Genomic DNA, 6,194 nt, shown 5'->3' on the forward strand with positions numbered 1-6,194 from the left:
GACCCAGGTAAAACAAAACAGAACAAAATTTATCTTAATCATTGCAATCCCTGAGCATAGGCTGAAGCTAACGGGTGCTTCTACACTTCCAGAGCTCGGCTGCCCCGGGCAGGCTGTGCTTTCTCCCTGACCCAGGAAAAATGTTATTTTTTGTAATGTTGATCATCATCGTGCTGATGGGCAGGTAAGGATGTTTCACACACTCAAAGCAAGTTTTCATGAAAGTTATAAAGCTTACAACAGCGGGAAAGGACAAGACAAGAGCAACATTCACCTGTGACTACTTTTGACTGGGGTCTGCTTTCACACTGCGATTGCTGCTGGAGGGGCTGGCGAAGCTCTCCGAGGAGTCAGAGTTGTTTTCTCCTGGCAGCAGCAAGACGTGTGGGAGGGATTCAGAGGGAGCTGAGCAAGCTGCAGTAGTGATGTCTGAAGGAAGGTCAAAGTAGCAGGATGGGATTAAGGCAAAGATTACTCTGGTCCTAAACCATCCATCGACTACTACAAAAAGCATCTCCGAACGGGGATTTTACCCAACAGCCCTAGGAAATATTAGTTTAAGTGGTGGGATTATGGGCCAGATTAGAGCACCTTACTCCATGCCAGACCACCGAGATTGCTCACGCAGAGCTGCTGCAGAGCCACGGACAAGCAAAAAGGTGCCGTTTTAACAGAGCTCTTAAAACAGTTACAGGACTCCCACCTCCCCACTGCCTGACCCATCTCTTCCAGAACTAAACCATCTATTTTTGAATCCCGTACTAACAGCATGAGAGGGCTGAGCAGCACCTTTCACCCTCTCTGTTGTTGCAGAACCTGCACTCAAGCTGGTGTTTACCTGGTAGGCTCCCGGGTCTCAGCCCTGGCCCTTCAAAGCCCTCTGAATTTCAAGGAGAGCCAATTTTCCTCAAGATTTGCTCTGTCTTGGCTGTGCCGAGGAATGCTGGCAGGTGAGCAGGAGGTCTGAGCCAGGCCAAAGGCATTTCAAGCCTGCCGTAACACACCGTCCATCAGCACGCAGGCTAATCTACCGGGAAGAGCTCCCTCATTTATCTTCATTACTGCTCCACCTACCATCAATTTACGACAGACTTTAAAAAAACGCTGCCCCCTTGGCAATCAATCCAAGCCTTCCTCCTAGAGCAGGACACGCTCCATGGGCTGGGAGGGACCCAGTGCCTGGGGACCCAGGGTCAGCCGTTAATAAACATTTCTTCCTCTCCAGAGGACCCCTGGGAGATGTCTTCCAGCAGAAATACTGCTCTGTAGCTGACCTGTAAGCCCACCTGATGAATGACACCTTAATCAGTAGCTGCTGCCAAAATACATCTTCCCTTTGAATGCAGATGTTCAACATTTTATAACAAAGGTGAAAACTCCTGAGGACAGGTTGTCTAGGGTTTATTGGCTCCCCCCTTTCCCGTATCATCACCGAGATACTAAAACTGGATTCCTTTAGCCCTCTGTAGAATAACCATAGCTGAGAAGGCAACCCCCTGTAGCCCTGCCGGGGCCACTGGCACCATGGGACTCCCTGCCCAGCTGCCTTCCCTCATCACAGCACAGCAGTAAATCAAGAGAAACAAAAATACTTGGAAGCGGGTACCAGCATTACCGAAGCACCTGGAGGAGCAGTCGTGCAGACAGCAGGGCAAGCTCAAGTCCACCCAACAGAAGAGCTGAGCGTTTCCTCTGCAAAGGGCTCCACGAGACTGCACTCGCTTGTTTATTAACAAGTGGTCAGCAAAAACACAACGCCTGGCAATAGGAAATACGCTCGTTAGCTAGAGCTAACTCCCAGCGCTTGTGCAAGTTGCCAACCCGTTGCAGGCTGAAGGAAATTCAGACTGGTCTGTGTCTTCCCGCAGACGAGCCCTACCAAAGCTCCCTGTCAGCACACGCATCCTCAGCAAGCAGATGTTTTCCATCTATAAACGTTTATGAAGGCTGCAGTCTCGTCAGGGAACACTCACTCCCTCTCACATGCCCCCCTTAAGTAATCTGCCTAAAATGCACAGGGAGCCTTTTAGGCAAGATCATCTTCTAATCATCCTCCAGTCAAAAGCATGCTGAACTGAAGGACAAGGAGCAGAATTAATTGCTTAATGAGCTTCTGAACAAACGACCTTCTCTGAAGAAGGTGGACAGGACACACAGGAGGAGGTAGAAGTCAATGGAAGCATGGGATGCACATCAACTGATGTTTTCTCCACTAAACCACGTGCGAGTGAGCAAGGGCCTTAGCCCGGGTGACACCAGCATTTCTCTGGATGGATGTAGTGGTAAGGTCGATGAAGTTTTTGAGCCCCAGCAATGCAGAGGGGACACACGGCCCAGCTACACCCCTGCCTAAAGCCCCCTTGTCACTGCCATGGCCCTTTCTGTTCATCACACTCATACGCATGTGAAAGGCTTTGCTCACGTACCTGTGCCAACAACAGCATGCTCCATGGAGGTCATCTGCTGGAACAGGTCCAGCTCTCAGGGACAGATTTATTGGGGCATTTTGACTAACATTTGCATAACCTGTCAAGATCTGTGTGGGAGCTTTCACATCCCTTATTACTGAAGCAGAGTCAGGGAGGGCTGCTCCAGCTAGCAGCAGGGGGGTTACTGCTCTGGAATCTCAGCTGATGAGTCAAGGCGGGAGAATGCAATAGTCACACACTGTGTCACACTGTTTTATAACTGATGATAGCCTACAGCCAAATTAGAAAAGAAATCAAGAAGTTCTTAAGAGAAGGGTCTGAGCTGATGAGGCCACAGTATGATTGCACAATTCAATGCAGCCAGAGTAAAAGGAAAATGTCATTGGCCAGAAATAACCAAAGCAAAGATCCCCAGTGGAGGAACATACTCATCCTCGTGGATGCACCCTTACTGATGCAGTAAGTGTGGGTGTGTTATCCAGCTTTCCCCAATGACCAGACTCACCCAAGGGCCTACCAAAAAGCACAACACAATGATCGAAGCTGGAAATGAGGAAAATTCCAAGCACATGAGCAGCATATCCCTGATCACCGTCTTCTTCCTACAGTGCTAAGGGCTGGGGCATGCAGAGCACACCCCACGTAGGAGGCTCAGGAAAGGGAGCAGGGAGCCAGGAGACTAGACACAGAGCTGGAAACTGAAGCTACCTCTCCCCACATTATTAGAAGTCAGGTGAATTCAGACCACAGAAGACTGTACACAGAAGCCCACTGTGATTGCTGCTGTCAACGTGACCTGATGTTTGGAGATTTTTAACCCATAAGCAGAAGACCAGAACAGCTTGCGTTTCACCTACGCAGCCATACAGAACTGCTGAAGAGAGAAGGGGGGAGTCCGTCTGTCCTTTTTAACAGGAAAACAGGGCAAGCCGGTAGTGACTCCGAGGCTGGTAAAGTACAAACCCCACCTGTTCTCTCTGCCCTTGCTACCAATACTGTCCTCTGCTAGGAACTCAGTACCAGTGCACATCTGCTCCCTACCTCCACAGCTGGTCCCATTCTGAAACCTCAGCACAGCCTCACGTGGCTCCCAACCACACACCCCATATATTAGTAGTTTGGGAGGTGCATCTCCCCCCCTCAGCATGTCATCTCTGGGCAGGGGGAAGGGCAAAATTAATTTATGTCTGCATGAGCCCTGTATGCATGTCTCCTTTTGGCTAAGGGAGTTTGCTCTCATATTTAACCTCTTCAGCCCGCTGGCACTGGAGGTGGATGATGCAGTTTGTAGAGGTGCAGAGACTTCACTCTTCCCCCTCCCCCTGGAATCTTCCTCTCACTTTTGGTCCTTGGGATTCACCCAATGTTTCTCAGAGAAAAAAAAAAAAAAAAAAAAAAGAGGACCTCAAGACAAGTATGCATTTAATAAGCAGTGAGACAAATAAGCTGCAGTTATCCCAGCAGAATTACAACACCAGAGAACAATTTTCTGCATTCCTCTGAAGGCCTGAAGGAACCCAATTGCCTGCTCTCAGCCTAAATAGGTACCAGACACCAAGTGCTCCATAAGCAAACAGAGCCCCCAAAGTGCAAAAATGAAATAAGTAAAAAGCTTCACATTACATATAAACCAGCCGTTTGCACCTTGTTATTAATGGTCTTGACTATGACCTTTAAACCCTGCCTTGCTCAGAGTCATGGATCTACGAGCCTTGGCACCCTCACAACAATTCCAGGACGAGAAGCAGGGAATAAACAAGCCTGGCCAGCACCCGAGATGCGGAAAGGGAACTGGCCTGTGACAAACCTGGACTGAGAACCTCTCGAATGCAGCAGCCAGGGCTGAGAGGTAACCACCTCCATACGAATTGGTCAACATAACCTACGGTGACCGAGAATTCTAACGGCATGAGAAGTCCTGTGGCCACATATACACATGCACAGGAGCCAGTAACGCACGCCATCTATCCTGTTTCAATAGAACGAAGGGCTTACAACATGGTAAATAGCTGCAAGAAAGCTCATTCCCCAGAGGATAATTCTGATGTGGTTTACAAAGCCACATGACTCGAGTTGCCTTGAGGAGACCCTGTCACCCAGAAATATTTATTAGTCTAAACTGCCTCCTCACCACTTTTAAGAGTTTTATTATTATTATAACAGCGTCGATAGCCAGTGGAAAGTTTTCCTCCTCAAAAGCTGTTCAGTATAAAATCACCGCCTCTGAAGGAGACAACCACACAACAGAAGAGCCATACATGCTTGGCTTGCTCTTGCATCCTTCCCAGGCAGCTGGTACCAGCCCCCGCAGGCCTCCAGTAGCACTCGCCGTACTGTACAATACCCAATCAAAACGCTCCTACTTGTACGAAGGGGCCAGCTACAGACCAATGCCGCGGCGCTCACTCTTCCGAGCTCATTCATTCCTCGGATAAAAGTAGGTATATAGGAATAGTCCACCCAATGGTTCAGGTCAAGTTCCTTGACTTTGACTGACTACTTTGAAGGAAATGAAAATTTGAGAAGTCTACTAACATCCCATACAGCCTCACAGAAAGGCTTTTGCCATCCCAATGGCTACAAAGTCACCCCAGTGCATGTTTCAGGGAAATAGTATCAGTCAATGATTATCTGTCCCGACTCATAATTGTCTTTATATATATATATATACACACACATATGTACACAGAGCAAAACACGCACACAACTTAATTGCATGTGAACTGATATGGTATCGCTATGGTATGGATCAGGTGGCAAGTCTCTGCTCCTAAATGGCAAGTGAATGTTCCTATAAAGCAAGGAACAATCCTGTCCTGCTAGGAACTCATGCAGAGCGCTCCTCCTTCCTTAATAATTGCTAGCACTTCTAGAGAGACAGGAAGATTTTCATTACATAGCCTGCTGCCAGCTGTACTTTCGGCATAAGCCCATCCCCTTTCTGTTACTGTTATGTCAGGGGAGGACAGTGAAAGAAAGCAGCTCTTGGAATGATACATGGGAGGCAGCGCTTCATTTATAACCCCACACAAATGCTGGAGAATGTTCAACTTGAAGAAGCATTAGGTTGGTTACCTTATGGGCCCCTGCGGACCAAGAAGTGAAATTACATGAACACAACATATCTATTAATCACCACAATGATTCCACAGTGAGAAGCAGTCCCAATGACATATATTCAACTGGAAAGAAAGTTGAGAAAATTACCTACAAGTAGTTACGCAACTCAGAAAAATTTGGTAGTACCTTTCTGTAGGGCTCCCCTCTTGACTCCTCAATGAATTCAAGTATTTAACTTGGATCAAAGCCCAGTCAATAGAAATACACAGTGGAAAGTAACAATGGGATTTCTACCTAAACACGTGTGTTTCCTCTCAGCCAAAGTTACAAAAAAATGCACAGGCAACTGCCCACTCCATAGTACTTTGCTTACAAGGTAAAGAATGATTTGGGGGGGGAAAAAGAAAACAAAAGAAATGCATCAAGACAGACTATAGGTCAACTCAAATTGACCTGTAATTGATTGATTTAGGTATTATTATCCAAGAGAACAGAGTAGGCTACAGTAAGCTTCTTCCATCCAGGATTCAGAAATTAGAATACTTTACACCACCTTTGAAAGAAGCCATCATCGTGGCTTACATCAGTCCTTCACAAAGCTCAGCAAGATTAAATGTGAGTAAGTATATGTGTTTCTGTAAAATGCAAGATGATGGACAACTTTTGATGTGCTCAGAATTAGCATTTATCCATATGCCTGTGCTA

The sequence above is a fragment of the Falco rusticolus genome, chromosome 17 (assembly GCF_015220075.1).
Source record: "Falco rusticolus isolate bFalRus1 chromosome 17, bFalRus1.pri, whole genome shotgun sequence".
Classification (NCBI taxonomy): Eukaryota; Metazoa; Chordata; class Aves; order Falconiformes; family Falconidae; genus Falco; species Falco rusticolus.